Here is a 22,030-nt window from a genome sequence, read left to right on the forward strand (position 1 = left end):
AACTGGGGCTTATTCCAGAATGGACAGTAGTGCTGACAGTATTGCTGTCAGCTGGTGAGATGAACTCGGAGTGGAGATACATTCTTTTCTTTATGTGATAAGGCTGCACTATAAAAGACTGGATTTTAAACCATAGGTGCTTCTAGACTTGATCTGGATTCTCATGATGGCTGTGGCATTTCTTCAGCTATTTATACATTCCTTGACATTTTCACACATGATTTGGTCACATTCATATTGATTTATTGTAATGAATTCTACATATAGCTCCTTTTGGAAAGCCTTCAAAAACTACACCTGGTGTAAAACACAGTGACCAGATTGTCTTCTGGGGCTTATATTACAGGTTATACCATTAATTTTTGTCATTTTTTATTTGTTACTAACTCATTATGAGTGCAATTTAAAGTGAGGGTTTGAGCTGATAAAAGTTGTATTTTGGACTGGATTTCCAGAACTAAACCCTCTCCCCCAGGCAGCCTGGCCATACCATATATCATACCATATGGTGGCTACCATTTGCGCACGTGGTACATGCATTCTAGGTTTTAGCCCAATCTTTAAAGGAACCATCCAAGAGTTTTTTTTTAAACCAATTGGTTAGCTATTTCAAGTTCAGACTAAAATCCAGAGCAGTGAAACTTTCCAAGTAAAATGGAAGCCACTAACTCTCACAAACATGTCAAGCTTTAAACAATTTTGAATAAAAGTACAGTCAGCCCTTCATATCCACAGTTTGTTTATTCGTGGATTTAACTATCCACAGCTTGAAAATATTTCACAAATATATAAATTCCCAAACAAACATTGATTTTGCTATTTTATATCATATCAGTGAAACCAGAATAGGAGATATGTGTGGTTATATACCTGATATATTCAGTAAGCATATTTGCATTAATTTCTGCCATATGCATCTAAATAGACATTGAGAAGGATGCAGAATGCAGAATGTGGTAATCTGTAGATAAATGCCAGGACTAAGTACTTAGACTAAATAATAAATGGTACCTATGAACACCTTGCAACACATTTTACTGTGTGATGCAGCATCTGCAAAGCAGTTAAACACATTTCCAGGCATCTCATGGGCCTTGGACAATTACCACTGGCTTAGAGGAATTTGTTTTTGTTTAAATTGTGCCCACTGAGTGCTTCATTAACTTTGTAGGTAATAAATATTTCTTTTATTTTACCACAGCATTAATGACTATTTTCATTTATGGCCAAATGTATTACATAAACTGAAAATGCACCTTCTCAAACAACTCCAAAAGTCTCCTTCTATAAAATGTAGTAGACCCAGTATAAGAATGCAGTCATTCACAATTACCATTTGTTGATGGAAAGTAGGGTGAAATTTGAGACATTTGTTGAAGGCTCATGAACAGTCAAGATTCACCAGAGAGTTTTTGAAATTATTATAGCAATATATTTATTTCGGACAAGTAACAACATGCTGTAAGAAAAGATGAAAATTCGTCATTAGCCAAAGAAATGAGAGTGGCATTAAAAAATGATTGTGAGAATTTTCTCCTACAGCTTCTGAAGATGAAAAGAACTGAAGAGAAAACTGGGAAATGGATTCATGACATGATGTGGAAAATGATTGAGGTGTTATGCTTTTCAGTAAATGTGCATTTCTATATACACATTAATTGTTATCTAATACAATGAAGCAAAGGTATTGATTGGATAAAGGAAAACTAATCAAACTGATGGGTCATTAGCCCATCATATAGGTAAAATCTTGATTTCAAGCACGAGTACCACAGCATCATCACTGTACAGGCAGGCTTTTATAAAAAGCTCTACTTTTAAGATCATGTGTCCATCTGCATCATAGCTCCAAGGCCATGAAATCTGGACACTTAAAATTTGGTATGGATGCTAATTGGATGCTAATGGTGTGTGTCTTGGGGTTCCCTTTGCAATGGATTGATTTATTTCAGTAAATTCAAATTGTTCTGTGGCCTGCAGTACCATCTTTACTCACTAAATGGATGATGGTATTAAAAATCAGGGTATCCCAGCCGGCTGGCACATTCATTTCTCCAAAGGGCCCCTACTGAGCTCCATGTAATCTAAACTATTTGAACCTTTAGAGAAGAAGAAACAGTATGTCCTGTTGCTTTGTGAGGAAGTGGAGATGACAATGAACTGGAGGGAAAGCTGAATGAGGACTGGGCTATTGAGATGGAAAGACTGATGAGGAAAAAAAGAAGGGGGGAGAGAAGAGAAGGAGTAGGTGGAGAGAGGGAGAGTGCTAATCTTCTTTTGAGATGTACTTGCAGATAGGACAGATATATTCAGATTTCCAGAGAATGTATGGGCTATACCATATGGTATTTCTCTCTGCACCAATATAGAAAGTTAAAGGCGGGGGGTGGGAGGGGTTTGCTCCATGGTAAGTGGGACGAGAGTGAACAGAGGAGAATAAGCACCATGGTGTAGGAAGAAAAAGACTATACAGAAAGAAATTTACTCAAAGTTGGGAGAAGAAAAAAAAGAGGGGTGGAATAGGGTAAGGAAAAGATGGGTGGTTAACCCTTGTGAAACTGGACATTTCAGTAGCTTAGAAATTAGGGCCAAAGAAATCAGATTGCTTCACCATTAAGGAAAGAAGCCTTCTTTTCACTGGACTGATCAAATTAATTATGCTAAAAAGCTGAAAATGGAGAGAAGTAGAACAGAATTAGCCCTTCAAATAGTCCTTGAGGCAAAGCTAGGAATGAGACTACTTCAGAGTGATCCAGTGATATTTACAAATCAGAACCTCGTGCCTTGTTCCCTCTGGCTCCTGCTGACACTGATTTCTGTTATCCGTATGGACTTGAGTCTAAGAATCACAACATATGGGGAGCTAGTGTGCAAATATAGACTTCTGGGTTACTTTTGTCACTGAAACTGGAACCCCTTCAAAGAAGTTTCACTAAGTATTACTGCTGATTTTTGATCCAGCAGTTTTATGTCATTTTTAAACCTATTTACATAATGTGAATTTTTGAAAGTGCACAATGTTGGAGGCGAAGTGTGGCTGAGATCTCAGCTCAGCATGTGATACATACATGCAAATACCATCATTGGAAAAGTGTCTCATGCAAATGAAGGTAGTGTGGTTTTCAACAGGTAAAAATAATGAAAGGATTTTGATCCTACTTAATATGTAGAGATGTGGAGGCCTGGAAAAAAATGGGGAATTTATTTGTCCTGCATCATTTCCTCCCTGAAAATGGGGGGGGGGGTTGACTTGCAATATTTTCTTTTGGAATGATCAATGATGGCTATAATGTTTAAGACAAGATGTTAACATATTTACTGCCTCAAAATCATTTGTAAAAACTAAGTAAAAAGAAGACTTTTAAGTAAAGCTAGATATAGTATCAGATCATTACAATTCCTGGTCTTGATTGCTTTTTCTCATTTCTTTTAGGGAAATGAGTATATTATGAATCTTTGAAACTGTGGAGAACCAATGGATAAAATGTAATTTGCTTTCTTAGATTCTTCTCTTTTTATTGCAGGGTTGGAGGTGGGGAATTGCCTTATCTTTAGACTGGCAAAATCAAGGAGATCCCATACACTTCTTGACCTTGTAGTTCCATTGTAACAAAAACAAAAACAAAAAAAAGCCTAAATCCTGTTATTAGTCCAGATTAAAGAAGATCCCTTTAATCGATGGATTTTACCTCCATAGCAATTCACCATTGAAGAATTGATTGAATGGGTCTGCTCTAGTTTGGATTACCCAACAGGATGCCAGTCAAAAATTTTAAAAATAAGTTCAAGTAATAATTATATTCTGAATAAACATTGTAAACTATACTGTTACTACATCAGGCATGATGATTTTATAACAAACACAAGTTATATAGAAACTACTTTATTTTCTGAAGTAACAAAGTGACTTCATTCTGTACAAGGTAAGGTTGTTGTGGTGTGCCTTCAAGTGATTTCCAACCCATGGGAACTCTAAGGTGACCCTATCACAGAGTTTCCTTGGCAAGATTTATTCAGAGGGGGTTTGCCTTTATTTTCTTCTGAAGCTGAGAGAGTGTGATTTGCCCAAAGTCACCCAGTGGGTTTCCACAGATGAGCAGGGATTTGAACCCTGGTCTCCAGAGTCATAGTCCAATACTCAAACCACTACATCACACTGGATCTCACATAAAGGTAATAATATAAGGTTTTTCCCCAGTTTTTTCAAAAGTTTCCATTTTTTCTGGAAAATAAAGTTTTAGGAAAAAATGGCATTTTCATGGCTTCTAGATTTTTAGAAATTTTATCTCTTTAGTTAGATTTACTGAAGGCTAGGTGTATATTGTGACTCCTATGGTCAAAGGACAGAATTTGGTCAGCTGGGCCAAAGGGTCCATCTATCTTTCCATCGTGTCTAATAAAGGTTCCCGGCAGGAAGTATTCAGTTCCATACTGACCCGCAGAGCCAACTGGGATGATGAGAAGCATGATCTATCTAGATAATATAAGCATTGTATGACACAGCAACACAACAGGCAGAACATGAATTTAGATCAATAGAAAATAGAGGGCCATTTCACTCATAGCCCAAAAATATGTATCTTACATGCTCACTGTTTTTCATACTTTCTTTTCATTCCTCATAGACGGTGTTCATACAGCTTGTTGTGGAGGTTTGTGGTATAATTCAGTGTATTGGTTTATACTAAACAATTACACTTTAGAAGACAGCCAATGGAAATATCCATAACTATGGCAAGATGTCAACCAGATCTCATATGATGAAGAGTCAAATAGAAGTGTTTCTACAAAATAATAAACACGGCATGGTTTCATTTCCTCCCCCACCCCCTACTTTCCTCCAATTCATCATTCTCAGTCACATAGTACATTTTAAAAGGAGAAGCATGCTGTCTGGACATAAGCCAGTAGGCTAGGGTTTGTTTTTTTCAAAAAAAGGGAAAGACACACTAATTAAACCCAAGAGTGGGACTGAGGTGTGAAAAATACTGAACATAAGTTTCATGACACATTCAAACGTGTAACTGAAAAGGAAACAAGAGCTAACACAAAGAAAATATTCAAAGATGGATGGAATCTGTGCTGATAGACTTTTAAATAGGTGAACAAATTTGAAACTAATTTTTAAAAACTTGTTTCTTACAGTGTCTATATGCAGTTGTCTTCTGTTACTTTGGATCCTGAATCTCACATGACTGTTTATCTGTACACATTTGTAGATGTATAGTCAACAGACATGGAAATGCCAGGATGATGGGCAGTGGCAAAGAACACCCAGAAACGGATATGCAGTATGGTAGTTCAAAGAAGCTCAAGAAAGCTAACAAAGATTAAGCTTGAAACACATGAAATACCATAAACCTTTTACAGAACATTTACAGGAAGGAAATGATAATCAGCATTTCAACCCTAGAAGTGGAGAAGACTATTCCTAATGACAGTGACAGAATGACAGAAAACAGGCAGGAGTCTGGACTTTTCAGTAAGGGGGTGAGAATATGCTGGAGAAGTGGCAAGGGAAAGCTTGTAGAGCTAAGCACAAAGTTATGGGAAACAGAACTGGTTGAGTCTGAGCATGATCAGAAGCTTTGCTTCCAATGTGGACAAAGTCTACAAAAGATAGCAATAGGAAATGAACAGCAGTCTAAGACAGCAATTTCTATGCTGTGGTCCATGGACCCCCAGGGAACTGCAATATCCCCATAATAATAATTATTATTATTATTATTATCATCTTGCCTCTCCCTATAGATCGATAAAGGGTCCATGAAAGCTTGGCTCATTCCTGCAGCAGAGTTCCCACATGATAGGAACCAAGGGAAAGGTTGGCAGGGACTGCATTGCTTGTCATATGGCTACTCCAATGCAGGGAGGAGCGAGGTCAGCAGCTGTGCACCTGTTCCATTCTTCTGTTGCAGCCCCTTCCAGGTCTGGCCAGGCTGCTGGCCAGACTACGAAATGGAGATGCCACCATGATGACAGAAGTGGCAGAACTCCAAACTCCTCTTCTTCTGCAGAAGAAACTGCAGAGTAGGGCAGTGGGAGGAAAGTAAGGGCAGCAGTGTGCCTGTCAGCTGGGATAAGACAGGAGGATTTGAGAATTTGGGTTGTGAAGATGAAGCAGATCCACCCAGAAGCCCCAACAATTCAGACTCTGTAGGTGAAACTGACATACCACAACTGACTGGGCCCTCCTCCAATTCAGTCTGATAGCCACCTACGTGATCCAGAGGAGAAGGAGTTAGAAGAGATAACACTTCAAGGAAGGATAAAGCATCAGCATCTAGATCAGACTCAGCTCTTCCCCTGTAGGTGAAGTGAGAGGCTTCACAGATACAGCAGAGAGGTGCCCCCTCACTCACACACACACACACAATAGGGGCTGCAAGGAGGGTGAGGCAGGATCAACATGCTTTATAAGACATGGGCTTTCCCCCTCCCAGTTATTGGAAACAACTGCATTTCTTTCTGAAGCCTGTGTTTACAGGGAGACCTGACTATGATTTGCAACCCTGGACTGTTCCATGACCTTGTTTTCTGTGAACTGTGCATAAAATTTATGGTTCCTGACCTTTGGACTGATTGACATTGGATGCTGCTTATTTCTTTGGCTACTGGACTCCTGGCACCCTGTCAGCTAATGCAGTGTGAGGACAGGACACCTGCTGACACTTCTCCTTCAGATGCCCTCTCACTTTCCACTCTCTCCTTAGGGTTGCACATCCCAACCATGGGGAGGGAGGTAAGACTAAACATTTGGCATGGCCAGGCAGGGTGGTTTGGGCTGTCAGGCTTGGTGGAGCTGCTGTGTCCCACGGCCCTCCCATTTTGCTGAGACCGCCAGGTAGATGAGGAGGAGGAGGGTGTGTGTGTGTGTGTGTGTGTGTGTGTGTGTTAGAGAGAGAGAGAGAGAGAGAGAGAGAGAGAGAGATCTTCACCAGCTCACCACCATCACCCTGTAGCAGATCCCTTTCCCTCTCCTTCAGCGCTTCCAACTCTCATTGTGTGAGAAGAGTGCACGCATACATGCCAGGGAACAGCAATTTTTCCCCACTCCCTTTTCAGTTGGTTTTGCTGTGAAAAAGGATGGCTAGGCAACACTCGAATGGACATTGACTAAATAGTGTCGTGTTTAGTGACTTAAAAGAGTTGTCCAATGTATGCACACAATAGGTTCAACACTTTGGATAACTTCTTTAAAGGTTGGATTAAAACTCAACTGGCCTGGATTTGCCAGGCCACTGACACAAGAGCCACCAATCATCTAAGTACAGCCATGGGAGATATTCGGGGATTATACCTTATCTGGCCATCCATAGAAGCAGTGTAATGCAAGTAAAATAGCAAAGGTCTTGGGAATGTGGACTCATTCATAATGTTAAAGGCAGATTACAAGAAGAGGGAACATGGTAGGTAAATGCTGGATATGTCTTAAGACAATTCACCAGCACACATCCTTTCAAAAAGGGACACAACAAAGCCAATTTTAGGGTATGAGTCTTTTCAGCAAACAATTGAATAGCTTGGATCCTAGAACGAACAGAATTTTTCCTTTAGCCACCTGGTTTCTTGCTTAAATTTGGACTTGCTGACCTATACTTCAATTGGATACACAGATAGAAGTTCCCAGGAGAGACACCTGGGACTTAAACTGTTTAACACTGCTGAGACGAAAACACATCAAGACTGGGCCATGTTTTTTCTTATCATGTTTTAGGTTGTCCAATTTAATTTGTAGATTATCTCACGGATGACCTGTGAGTCAGGAAGTAATTTCTATTTATCCAGTGTTCTTGTTGTTTATCTTCCCACATCACATTGTTTTACTGTTCACATTTTGTGCTGGAGGACACAGAGTTCATGAATAATAAAAGTGGGCAGCTAACATACTATCATCAGGGTCCTTTCATTCCTAGATAAAACCAATAGCACTGCAGAACCTAAAGCAAATTCATCAACCTGTTATGGTGGTGCACACATAAAATGCATATATAGAAGCTACCATGGCTAAGTTTCTCAGTAACTCTTCCATTTTTATGCTGCGTTGTTAAAACAGTACCAAAGAGAGCTAATGTTGGACCTCCAGGAATACAGGGGAAATCACTGCTCCTACAGCTGCATCATGCGCTTCTTTTTCTACCAGTGGTCATATTCATACCCCTAGGGAACTATATAAAACAGCAGAGAATACCTTTCTTTAAATAATTAATTACTACTAATAATAATAATATTAAAATTTATTTATATCCCACCTCTCTACAAAATGCAATCGGAGCGGCTTACAAGGTTAAAATATACAGTCCAAAGCCCCAACCCACCCACCCTTAAAATACAATTAAACAATGAGGAATTTAAAACATAAAACATACTTTAAAAACAATTCAATAAACTGTGGTGAGGTCAGAGGTCAGCAATTTGATTTTCCTTCTGATGGCCAAGGGACTATTCAGGAAAGGCCTGCCGAAAGAGATCTGTCTTTATAGGTTTTTTTTAAAGCTATTTAGGGTGGTAATATGACGGATCTCATTCAGCAAGCCATTCCACAATCTGGGGGCAATAGCTGAAAAGGTCCTCTGGACAGCCTTATTTTACAAGGCTGTAACAAGTTTTTTCCCCGAGGATCTAAGCATGCAGGGAGGATTATAATAGAAGGTGGTCCTGAAGATAGGTTGGACCGAAGCCATTTAGGGCTTTAAAGGTAATAACCAACACCTTGTACTGGGCCCAGAAGCTGATGGGCAGCCAGTGGAGTGATCTTAGGATCAGTGTTATATGGTCTCTTCTGGGTGTACCAGAGACCAGTCTGGCTGCCATGTTCTGAACTAATTGAAGTTTCTGGACCAAGAACGAGGGTAGTCCCATGTAGAGTGCATTGCAGAAATCAAGGCGTGAGGTTATCAGTGCATGTACTACAGTCTCAAGGTCCCTGACTTCCAGGAAAGGGCACAGCTGGCGTATCAGTCGAAGCTGATAACAGGCATTCACCTGATTTGTCACATGAAGCGATGAATCTAGGAGCACCCCCAGACTGCAAACACAGTCCTTTGAGGAGAGTGTTACCCCTTCCAGGGCAAGAGGTTGTATCCTGATGCCTGGGTTCGGAGCCAATATCGTAAGTACCTCCGTTTTGTCTGGATTCAACTTCAATTTGTTTTCCCTCATCCAATCCAATACCACTTTAAAACAATCATTGAGAGATGAGACACCATCTGAAGTCAAAGCTGAAGACTGAGACATGGAGAAATATATCTGGTGTCATCAACGTACTGATAATACCCTGCCCCATGCCTCTGTATGATCTCTCCCAGCGGCTTCATGTAAATATTAAAAAGCATCGGGGACAGGATGGCACCTTGTGGGACACCACAATTAAGCTCCTTCCTTGCTGAGCAACTGTCCCCAAGCACCACCCCCTGGAATCTGCCCAAGAGGAAGGAACGGAACCATTGAAGCACAGTGCCTCCTATTCCTAACCTTCTCAGATGATTCAAGAGGATATCATGATCTATAGCAGGGGTAGGCAAACTTTTTGAGCTGGGGGCCGGACTGCTGACCCTCAGACAGCTGGGGGGGTCCGAAGCCAAAAAATAAATAATTAAATAATTTTTAAAATAAATAAATAAATAAACCGAGACAAATGTAGGACAAAATTTTCAGATGGAGGACACCTTTTGTAAAAATGGAGGACACGCGAAAAAATTTGCTGATTTTTAAAAAAATGTTAATATAAATGCATGTTTCTCAGGCTTCTATAGACAATTGCCCCCTTTGCCTGCCGCTTGCCCCCCTTGCCCGCCGCTTGGCCCCCCTTGCCCACCTCCTCCTGATAGGCCAAAGGCCCCACGCCCTCACGCGAGAGGCCAAAGGCTTCAGCGGCAGGACCAGGCTGGAGCCGATCCCAAGGCCTTGCCGGGCCTCATCCGGCCCGCGGGCCGCAGGTTGCCTACCCCTGATCTATAGTGTCAAATGCCATTGAGTTTATCATATTGGCTTTGCTCCCGTGATAGATGTGGGATGTAACTTTAAGAAGGTGGATCTTATCACATTTCCCTGTTGCCAGGGAGTATTCAGCCTGTTTGCAACCCAGGCTTCTGCTGCATCTTTTCAAGAATGGGAAAATCCTGTTCTTGAAAAGATGTAGAGGAGCCCAGAAAAGCCCAGGTTACAAATGGGGTGTGTGCTCCATAGCAAAGGGGAAATGCAATAAGATTTGTTTTCTTAAAGTTACATCCCACATCTATTGCAGGAGCAAAGCCAATGCAATAAACTCCCCAGACTATGGAATGCAGGCAGGCAGGCAGGGAGGGAAGGAGGGAGGAGCTGTCTCTGTAGCAGATCATATGCTGTACATTCAGAAGATCCATGGACCATCTGTGGTTTCTCCAGTTCAAAGGAAATCAGTCAACCAGTTCTAAGGAAGTTGCTGCTGGTTGGAATAAGGATGTATCCTAAACTTTAATTTCCTATATGACAGCATAATAAATTCAGCTAAAAGAATAAGAACATATGACCTCGATCATCCTCGAATTTAATGTTCTCAGTTATACTTTTTATAATGTACACACAACTCTTGGTCTCCTTTATGGTGTTGCCATCTATATATGATAAAAAATCGTTATAATCTAATAGAGATTTATACGATCTGAAGAGAAACCAAAGTATGGTTTCATTCATTCATCTAATGGAGAATGATTGCCGTCATTCAGTTAGGCCTTTGCCAATCTTTACAATGATTCAATGGTTCCTGCAGTTATAGCCAAATTCCACATGGGGCACAAGAAGATTATTAATTAGTTTGGCTAAATAAAGATCTAGGTTGATTCTTTGCCATTTAAAGTCATTCAAACATAATGAGCTGAATCCTTTGAAAAATGGCTGAATAATGTGATTCACTATGAAATGGATGAAAAGCAGATATACACAAATACTGTATATTCTACAATGTTATATATAAAGGGAAGAATTATGCACTGTAGTAAGATGAATAAGTTCCAAATTCACATAGGAGGAGAGACAAGAACTTTCCATAACAAACATTAGAGTGTGAAAAGGGATGAGATGTAAGGGCAGCAGGAAGTCCTCAGAATCAAATATTCTGAGATGTACAAGAGACCATTTTCCATTTTGTGCAGCACTTCAGTGTGTAGATTTTCAAGCTCTTCTTTCACAATGAAAATTGTGGACAAGACATGTTTTAGCCAAGATTCTTGGAATTACAGCAGTTGCATTACAACAGCAAAACAGTATGAACTTTTCTATAGAGTCAATCTGCTCGATATCTCCTATCTCAATCAAAATTAAAAGAACAGTGAAATATCAATAGTTCTGTTTATGGCATTCAAATTATGCTTATACAATCACTCACAGGGAACATACACTACTAGAAAAGGCTTCCTTTGATAACAATTGCCATAGCCGTATGAAGGGCAAGGAGGTAAGTGATGGAAGGGGTGGAACTACTATGTCAATTCTTCCTCTCCCTCATTGTATGAGTAATGTGAACACCTGATCTTAGCAATGTGAGTACCAAGTTATGTACTGGTTTGAGAATGGTATACTCAAGCTCTACTAAAAGAGCTCGTGAAAGGCTTGTGAAGTCACTCTGTATAGCCATGCCCCGTCATGCCCTTCTATCTCCAGTTTCACCACTTCTCTCATTTAGAGAATCTACAGGAAAGTGTCCCTATGTATGAATGGATAGTTTCTATGTGATCAGAGCCCTCCTCCTTTTCTTTCTCCCTAATTATGTAGAGAATGTGCACATGTAGGTGAAGAGAACAGGAGGTGGAGAGAGACAACTAACATGCTCCCCTCTTTGCCTCTTGATTCAACACATGTACAGAATGAGTGGATAAAGATTACGTACACACATTCATTTGTGTGTATCTATGTGCATACAGCTCCTCCACTCTAATTTTCTGACCAAACTCCTTTTCCTATACTAATTTATTTATTTTACTTATTTATTTCATTTATATCCTGTCTTTCTCCCCAGAGGGACCCAAGGTGGCTCACAGATAAAACCTTTAAAATTATTATAAAATTCAAACAATTAAAATATTTAGATATAAAATCACATAAAATACACAATATAAAATATAATATAAAATCAGATAAAATATACTCATATCAAAAACAGACTAAAACCCCATAAAACCACCCTGCTATGCATTAAGTACAGAAAGCCTGCCGGCATAAAAATATTTTTACTTGGTGGCAACAGGCCAGCAGGGAGGGGGCCAGCCTAGACTCCCAGGGAAGGGCATCCCAGAGGGTACCATATTGATTGGCCATTCTTGCTTTGAAATTATGGAAGCTACAGTCCAAAAATCTAACTTTTCCAAGCTCTGTATGCAGACCTAAAAGATCATTAGAAACAACATGGCACACTAAGTTATAGCTTACAGGCATTGTGCCCAGATGTTTGCTGTTTGCAGCAGGTTTTGAGTCGGTATCATCAGCTCAAAAAGGTTCAAGTGTATCAAGCATCAAATGTACTTTAGTTAGAAGGGGTGTTCCCTTCCAATTCCCAGAGAAATTAGATTGCCATCCTCCCTATTTTCTTTTTGCAAACAAGTAAAGATTTTTTCTTATTATTTTAGGAATTTAATGAGTGACTATGTAAGACCTGACTTACACAATGTGCTGGATATTGCTAATTGGTGTGCTAGTGTGTGTATCTTGCTTTAACTTTTATTTTTTGTAGATTTTTAACTATGTCACTTTTAATTGTTATAAGCTGCTTTGAGTCTTGATCTGGGGAAAAGATAGAATAGAAATAACAGCAAGAACAACTTTGATGAATTTAGCTGACTGTAAAGCTCAGAAGCTTCCATGGGGTACTTTGAGGAATGAAAAGTTAATTTTTCAAGACTCTGGTGCACAATGTGCCAGTAATGGATACAGGGGGGGAAAGGTGTTTGCAGAAGTGGCCTAACTTTGTATACTGGGATGGGGGGAGGGGGAGTCGAGCTTTACACACATACACATACACACACACACAATTTAGAATATAATTTAGTGAGTCTGGAATTGCTATTGCTGTTGTACTGATTTATATTATTTAAGATTTCAAGCAGACAGTATTAGCTGGCTTAGTCAGTTGAAAATTCTTTAGTATGTTATATATGGTACAACTCACCTACTTAGTGTAGTGCCATTGGACATATTAATCAGGTCTGCTAAGGATGCTTCCCTGCACACCGCTTGATAAATAATATCCACTTCAGAGCCGAGTATGTACGAGCAAAGGTTAATGGTCTGGCTGATGCATTGTTTCATTTACACTGGCTGTGATTCAGTATGCTGGCACTGAAATGGGACAAGAGACCATATGCTGTATGACACATGTTATAGAGTATTGGCGGCCAAGAGTTTTAACTTTACTCCCCAAAGAACTGTACAAGAGCATAAAGAGAAACACAGTCTCCAGTCTGGAAAGAAGTGTGCTTTCTGTTAACTGCTGGCCATATACATATCATTTCCTAAAAGCTTTTCTTTCTTTCTTTCTTTCTTTCTTTCTTTCTCCTTCTTTCTTCCTTCCTGCCTTCCTTCTTGTCAAATCTTTTGTAGACACGTTTCTGAAAACAACACCCCTGTTCTCACTAAACTAATGTGAATGTGTGTGTGTGGGGGGAGGGGCTTCTGAAATATAAACAAATATGAACAAATTGGTAGACCATAAGAGTACTACCCAGCAGTGGGATTTGCATATAATAGTAAGCCAAACTGTAGTCTGTTGAATTCTGAGTAATTTTTGTGTCCACCCATTCTCCCAGAAACAACCCATGGCTTGTTAGTCAGTTGTAAATTGCAATTAAAAGCCATAGTGTATTGTTGGCTTATGAACTTTGGCATGTTCAAACCATGATTTGTCACTACACATGAACTTAGACAATTATGGTTAAAGTATCAAGTCACAGCTAATATAAACTATACCTTAGTGGCCAGATACTGTAAAAAGTCGATAATGCATCAGTGGAAAAAGTTGGTCTTTACCAAAAACTAAGGTTCAAAACACACTGCGGAAATAATTCAGTTTGAGACCACTTTAAATGCCCTGGCTTAGTGCTAGGGAATCCAGGGAACTGTAGTTCATAGAGCTTTCTGACAGAGAAGGCTAAACGTCTCACAAAACTACAGAATTCCCTAGCATTGAATCAGGGAAGATAAAGCAGCCTCAGACTGGATTATTTCTGCAGTGTGTTTTGGACCTAAGACGTCGGGTGGGTTATAACACTTTTTTTTAAGCTGAATTATCTGAACATGTTCTGTTTTTATAGGGTGACTATGTACTATTAGGTGTAACCCATACCTACACACCTACCAGTGCTTCTTTCATTTGAAACCTCCCTCTTGCATCTGACTGCAAGTATGGACCTTGTGGCCGCAACATCTAACCTAATTGTTGGACCTTTCTTATTCTTACCCCTTCGACTACTTTCTCTACCACTGGGGCTAAAAAAGAGTTTTGGAGAACTGGAAAACATTCAGACATTTATGGCTTTTTGTTTCAGTCAATAAATATATCAGCCAACTGTGAATTTTCTTTTTTTTTTTTATAAAAAAAAATTAATCAAACAAACATTAAATATGGAACTGCCACACAAGTTATTTTACAGATAAAATGATTTCTCTTAAATCAACAGGATCCATTGTTGGGGTTGAAACTCAAATTATTGGAAATAATTTACTATTTTTTAAAAGAAATAATAATTTCACACCAAAATTCATGACAGCTCTGTATCTACTGGGTAAAACATGACATCCAAACATATGTTTTTAAATGCTGATGACCACTTTGTTTATGGAAAATCATCTTCATGAAATTATAATTACAGCAAGGAAGTATGTTTTTGTGGGTGCATATGTGGGTGGTGAGTGGATGTATTTCACCTTTTATTTGTCAGTTGTTTGTTTCTCTAAAAGAATTTATCCCTAAAGCCACTCCATACGATTCTACCCCACCTCACACAGTGTTCAAGGCAGTCATCTGCTAGAAGAAAGAAGAGGTAAGATAGGGAGATCACCAGCAGGAAATCTCCTTTCCTTTCCCCTCCCCTTCATTCATAGCCAAAACTGATTGTCCAAAGTACCATTTTTGTTCTTTAAAAATGTTTCTGCATGAAAAATGATTTGGCTCTAATAGTGTTTTCAGTGCTGTTTTACAACTACAGTGGTACCCCGGGATACGAATGCGCCGCGTTACGAAATTTCCGGGTTACGAAAAAAAATCCATTAAAAAAACTGTTCCGGGTTACGAAGGTTATTTCGGGTTACAAAAAAATTTTTGGTGCTTTTCGGCGCTTTTTCGCACCAAATCGCGGCTTTCGCTATTAGCGCCTATGGGGCTTCGGCTTGCGAATGCTTTTCGGGTTACGAATGGCGCCGCGGAACGAATTAATTTCGTAACCCGGGGGAGCCCTGTAAAAACGAATACAAAATTTACACTTAAATCTGGAGTACAATCTCTACTCAGGACTGGAGCTATGGGCAAGGGTATGAGGGCACTGGCCCCAAAATAAGAATTATGTCTCCCCAATGAAATTTTCATTCAGTCCCCAAAATTCTAGCATTGTAGAAAATGAGACATTGAAAAGTAGGACTTTATTGCATTACAAAAAAACCCAACTTACACCTGACGTGTTCAAGTCCATTACAGGATGCAATCAGATATTATCGCATATAAAATTCCTCTGATGCCATTGCCTGATTGCATCCCACCTAAAACCAGTTTGCAAAGTCAGGAACCTCCCAACTTTGCAAATCAGCCAACTGAACATGGCTTGTAGGTAGGATTTAGGTGGGATGCAATCGGGCAGTGGCAGCATTTTTCATGTGATAATACTCGACTGTATCCCGTAATAGACTTGAACACAGTAAGGGTAAGCCAGGGTCTTTAGTAATGCAATAAACTCCATAGTCACACCTAGATGTTATGTATTTGCTGTATTCATAGTCCCTTGGTAACTTTGTTCCTCTGGAATTGGGCATAAAATATATTTCTAAATCCTCAGCTGAAGTTTTCAGTTACTGCAATTTTAGAAATTTGGGGACTAAAGGAAAATTTCATGGAGCAGTAGGATTCCGTTTGGGGGCAATACCCTCATTTTGCCACCACTCAGCTACACCCCTGTGTGCATTACCTTTGAATTTGAATTCTCCTAATGACACCATACACCCCAAACATACCTGACCTCATCTGATTTCAGAAGGTAAGCAAGATCAGGCCTGGATGGTACTTGGGGAGTGGGGAGACCAGAAGGGAACACTCATGATCTCCAAACATGGCTAGGAAAGAATCCTGCCTGAAACCTCTGAAAGCCATTGCTTCCAGTAAGAGTTGACTGTGGTAAGGTGGTGAGTGGTCTGACTCAGTATGAAGCATGTTCTTGTATTCCTTCCTCTTTAACATGCTGCTGCCATGTCAAAAGGAATAAGCGAAGAAGTGGCACTGGTAAATTTCACAAACCCAGTTCAAAATGTTCAAAATTAATATTAAGGTCATCAGTATTTACAAACAGGTAAGATTTGGTTGGGACATGTCAGCCTTCATCTGTCACAACAATCTTGATTCCAACTTGATGTTCCAAATGGTAGGGATTTTGTCTTAGTGTGGACAGCTCTTTAAATTAGGTTAAGAGACAGCCTATTACAGTGCCAAAAAAGTGAAGATAATCACACATGCCAATCTGAAACTATACATCCTCCTACATTGAATCACTGTCAGTTTTAGGCATACTCTGAAAATCTCCGTCACTGCACATGTCACTCACTAGCCCATGGGCCTAACTTTGTCAAAGTCATTTTGTCCTTCAGCTCTGAGTGCTAATTGCTCAGACATTCTTCTAGACAAACTGTTCAAAAGTAGAAAGGTTCCTCAGTTTAGTTTCCTCCTCCCTAAAAATTACCAGTTGAAACAGTGACTGACGGTTTGGGACCTTTCTCTCTATGCTCAAATTTGTCACTGATGGATCCTGTAATGCACGTATTCTTTGAGAATAACATTACAAGTATTCAAAGCTTGTGTTTATGCACAAGCCTGACAAGTTTTACTGGCATCTCTAATTCTTTACCTTTGCTAATATTCCTAGTTTCCTATCTGGTGGTGCCTGGGGCTATAATAAAGATATTTTCATGCCCATTTGCCCCCAGTATTTAAGAACAGCATCATGTTGAACACTTAGTAAAAGTCAAATTTTAACTATATAAATGTATTAACTATGAAGCTGAGCCATATTTTAAATATATAGTAGAAAAATGTGATTTTAACACTATTTTAATTTAAACATTACTCATTTAGAGAACTAATAGGGGTTTCTATCCCTGTGGACCAATTTTGGGGGACAAATGGCTCTTTCTACCTCTCTTGAACTGAGGCCACTGTACACTTCCAATAATCTCACATATTATAAATGAAGTATAATCTGTTATGTGATTGTGGGAAATTACTTGGCCACATCAAAGTAACTACATTCTCCGACTCAGAGAGGAGATACTTCAAACCAGTTTTCAAAGACAAGGAGTAATCTTACTGGTGATTTAGTCAAGGAACTGCCTCACTAGCAGTCATTCACTTAGATGCAAACAATGAGACTATTCTAGGACAAAAACATTAGAGCATTTTCCCTTATTAGCTTTACTCATTAGAAATACATCAAGAAGACTATCAATTTCATCTTTTAATCACAGGATTTTAAAACACATACAAGAAAAAAGAAGCCATTTTTATTTACATGGAAGGACTATAGAGAAGAATTTTAGGTGCCTTTGTTCAACATTTCCATGTCCTTACCTTTTAACAAAAATAATGCTATTTTCATACAGTTCTATGTTTGGTTGATATTTATTGTGGGCAGCAATTTACCAATCATTCTATATGAAAAAGTCACCATGGCGTCATTTTCCAAAGACTCCAACCACTAATTCTTTGATAATTTTCTTCTTGGGTTGAGAAATGTGTAACTGATCACTTAACTGCATTTTATCCAAATAGTTTTCAGAACTACAAAAGTATGCCTGAAAATGACTAATTCTGTGCTTTCTATATAGTTTTTGGCACATTCACATCACTTTGATAAGCTTATCGCATGGGGCTTGGGGAATGGGAACGAGGTGGAATGGAAGGGAATGGGAAAAGGAGAGAATGGGGGGAAATGCATATTATCGGATGGAAGAACGGCAGCATTTTCCTGTGCAATAATATGTATTTTCCCCCCGTTCTGCCCTGTTTCCATTCCCTTCCGTTCTGCCTCATTCCGTTCCCCAAGCCCCATGCAATAAACTTATGAGTTTGGCCAACTCAACAACAGACTGAATGTATAAAAGAATCCAAATGTGTGGTGTGGAATATTACTTGATTATTTACAAAAGATTGCACACAATTCATGTGTGTAATGGATAATATTTACAAAAACCACACAAATAGATGTCCTAGAGTTAAAAGACTAGCACTCTAGAACATGACTACAATAGTCTATACACCAAGAATGGGACTTATGTGGTTTTCTAGATGTGTTGGAATGCAGCTGTCAGCATTCTTCATCATTGGCTATGCTGTCTAGAACTGCATGAAGCTGAAGTCCAACAAGACCTGAAGGGCAGTATGAGTCCCACTCTGCTATACAGTTTTACCAGGGAGTAAGGTCCACTAAATGCAGTGGACTCTCTAAGCAGAGCTGCCCAAAGATGGTGGCCAGTAGTGCCATTTCCCCCACAACTACATACGATGAGAAGCTCTCTGTGGCTGCATCCACATTACAGAAATAATTCAGGTTGACATCACATTAACTGCCATGGCTCTATGCTATGGAATCCTGGGATTTGTAGTTTGTTGTGCACAGGCTAGGTTTTTCATGAAACTACTGTTTCCAAAACTCCATAACATTGAACCATGTTTAAAGTGGTGTCAACCAGGTTTATTTCTGCAGTGCAGATGCAGGCCATCTCAAGTTGTCTGCCACACTGTTCACTATAGCAGCCCATCCCTGAGCTACAGACATGTGTGAGCACACAAAGAGAGAATCAGAAGGGCTTTCAAGAACATTAAACAAGGTCCCATAAAACTAAAGGCTGCCCAGCATCTATGCGATCCATAGGACTACACATAACTTTATGAGTCATGCTAGAATAAAAAAGAATTTAATAACTGAATCAATTTTATACCCAATTGGCTGAAAAAAGGCTGTGCTGAGTTCAGTCTGAAAACTGTAAAACTGTAATTCGATGTACTGTTAAACAAAACAGAAACAAGGGATTTTTTTTTAAAAAAACAGAGATATTGGTCTCCTTTACCGTTTCATATTTTTCATATCATATAAAGATGTAACTTGATGTATTTTAAACCCCTAAAAGAATGCATGTATAAGGAACTATACAGGGATCTTTTTACAGATGAAATCTCTTTCTCAATGTGTGTGTGTATAAAATATGAGCCTTATGGCTGAAACAACTATAATGATGTATGAGTTAGGTTAATTTATAAACAGTTGGCCTAATTGTCTTATTTAAGATAAGAGTTTGGACTCTTGAGGTATAGAAAACATTATGTGGACAAAATTGATAATTTCAATAATTTTGTATGCAGCTCTGCTCTGGTCCAGAGGTAGTCGCCAGGGAGAGGGCCATACCTGTCCCCATGTCTACTTCCTTATTTTGCTTTTGCCCTCCAAAAACCTCAAAATATATTATGGAAGTCTGAACAAATATCCCATTCTCTTTCTGGGATGTACAGGGCAATTTCCCCCTCTCTGACTTGTTTAAGGTCAACAAAAAGAGCTCTTTTCTCAACTAGTTAATGTCTGGACGCAACTTCCATTTTGGGGGGGGGGGGAAGAAACCTTCTTCAGGCTTCCAAATGTGCAAAACGAAGAGGAGTGAGGGGGCAGAGGGATGCACTGGAGGCCTTGAATTCTTTATATTATAAAGAGGGAGCAAAGAAAATTATGGGTATATTTTTAAAAAAAATAATAATAAATAAATAATAATAAAATTTTTATTTATATCCCGCCCTTCCAACGATCAGGGCAGCTTACAATAGAGTTTAAAACAACAGGAGCAATCCATACAGCACAACGATTAAAATGCAAAAGATTAAAATACAAATACTACAATTATCCAAAAATAACAGATAAAAAGCCCCATAGCCCAACCTCATGGCCACGGAAGAGGAGGGAGGCCCACAGGATTTTTATTCGGGGAATGCCTGTTGGAACAGGAAGGTTTTTAAGTCCTTCCTGAATTGGGCCAGGGTGGTAGATGAGTGGAGCTCAGTGGGCAGCGTGTTCCAAAGGGCTGGGGCAGCCGTGGAGAATGTCCTCCGTGTGGTGGAGGCTAACCTTGCCCCAGGCACCTTCAGTAATTGCTGCCCAGATGTTCTGAGGGTGCGAGGCGGAATGTACGGGGAGAGGCGGTCCTTTAGGTATCCTGGGCCCAAGCCATTTAGGGCTTTATAGGTAATAACCAACACCTTATATTGAGCTCGGAAGCGAATGGGCAGCCAATGGAGATCCTTTAAAACCGGTGTTATATGGCTGGTCCTGGGAACACCAGTGACCAGCCGGGCTGCCATATTCTGCACCATTTGCAGCTTCCGAGTTTGGTATAAGGGTTGCCCCATGTAGAGTATATTGCAGAAATCCAGTCTCGAAGTTACCAGAGCATGTACAACAGTTTCTAGGTCCCTCTGGGCCAGGTATGGGCGCAGCTGGCGGATCAGCCGAAGCTGATAACACGTGCTCTTGACCGTCGCATTCACCTGAGCAGTCAGGTGAAGCGACGAGTCAAGAAGCACCCCCAGACTGCACATGGAGTCCTTCACAGGGAGCGTGAACCCGTTCAGGACAGGTGGAACCACCGCCATTCCTGGACCAGGAGAACCTATCACTAGTACCTCCGTTTTCTCTGGATTCAATTTGAGTCGGTTTTCCCTCATCCAGCCCATTACCAACTCCAGACAGGCCACGAGAGGAGAGACGCCCTCCCCGGTCACTGCATCAGTCGGAGACATAGAGAAAATGATTTGGGTGTCATCAGCGTACTGATAACCCCGCGCCCCATGTCTCCGGATGATCTCTCCCAGCGGTTTCATGTAAATGTTAAATAGCATGGGAGACAGAATGGCTCCTTGAGGGACCCCAGTTTTTAGGGGCCTCTCGTCAGAGCACACGTCTCCCAGCTGCACCATCTGGGACCTCCCGGAGAGGTAGGAGCGGAACCACTGAAGCGCAGTGCCCCCGATTCCCACCTCTGCCAGGCGTCCTAGAAGGATACCATGGTCTATGGTATCGAAAGCCGCTGAGATGTCCAAGAGCACCAGCAGGGACACGCTTCCCCTGTCGATGCCCAGACGGAGATCATCGACCAGGGCGACCATGGCCGTCTCAACCCCGTAACCCGCCCGGAAGCCAGTTTGAAATGGGTCCAGATAATCCGTTTCATCCAAGACGGCCTGAAGCTGGATTGCAACCGCCCTCTCGATCACCTTTCCCAAAAATGGTAGCAGCGAAACAGGCCGATAATTATTATGTACCAGGGGGTCGAGGGAGGGCTTTTTTAAAATAGGTTTTACAATGGCCAATTTAAGTTGTGATGGAAATAGCCCATCCCTCAGAGATGTGTTAATTATCCGGCGTAACAATGATGTTACCGCCGGTCCCCCCTGGGCCGCTAACCACGAGGGACAAGGATCAAGAGAGCAGGTTGTTTTCTAAACACTTCCGAGGATCTTGTCCACATCCTCGGTACTCACCAACTCAAACTGATCCAGTTTAACATAGTCCACGGAGGCTCTGGACACTTCTACCCTAGGTTCTGCTATAGTGTCGGCGTTCAGACCTTCGCTTATACGAGAGGTTTTATCCGCGAAAAAGTCGTTAAACAGGTCACAGCAGGCCTTAGAAGGTTCAAGGATCTGGTTCAGGGCGGGGGGGAGCTGAGTTAGCTCCCTGACCACCCTGAACAACTCTGCCGGACGCGACTCAGCGGACGCAATACGAGCACCATAGAACGAGTTCTTTGTTGCTCGTATTGC

General features: G+C 40.5%; 1 long non-coding RNA gene across 1 annotated transcript in view; it reads right to left on the bottom strand.

The window, feature by feature from the left end:
• LOC121928500 overlaps positions 1-22,030 on the bottom strand; it is a 108,188-nt gene that overhangs the window by 40,913 nt on the left and 45,245 nt on the right. The window contains exon 3 of the long non-coding RNA XR_006103514.1: positions 13,142-13,311. This is a non-coding gene — a long non-coding RNA (uncharacterized LOC121928500). The remainder of the gene's footprint in view (positions 1-13,141; positions 13,312-22,030) is intronic.

The sequence above is a fragment of the Sceloporus undulatus genome, chromosome 4 (assembly GCF_019175285.1).
Source record: "Sceloporus undulatus isolate JIND9_A2432 ecotype Alabama chromosome 4, SceUnd_v1.1, whole genome shotgun sequence".
Taxonomy (NCBI): domain Eukaryota; kingdom Metazoa; phylum Chordata; class Lepidosauria; order Squamata; family Phrynosomatidae; genus Sceloporus; species Sceloporus undulatus.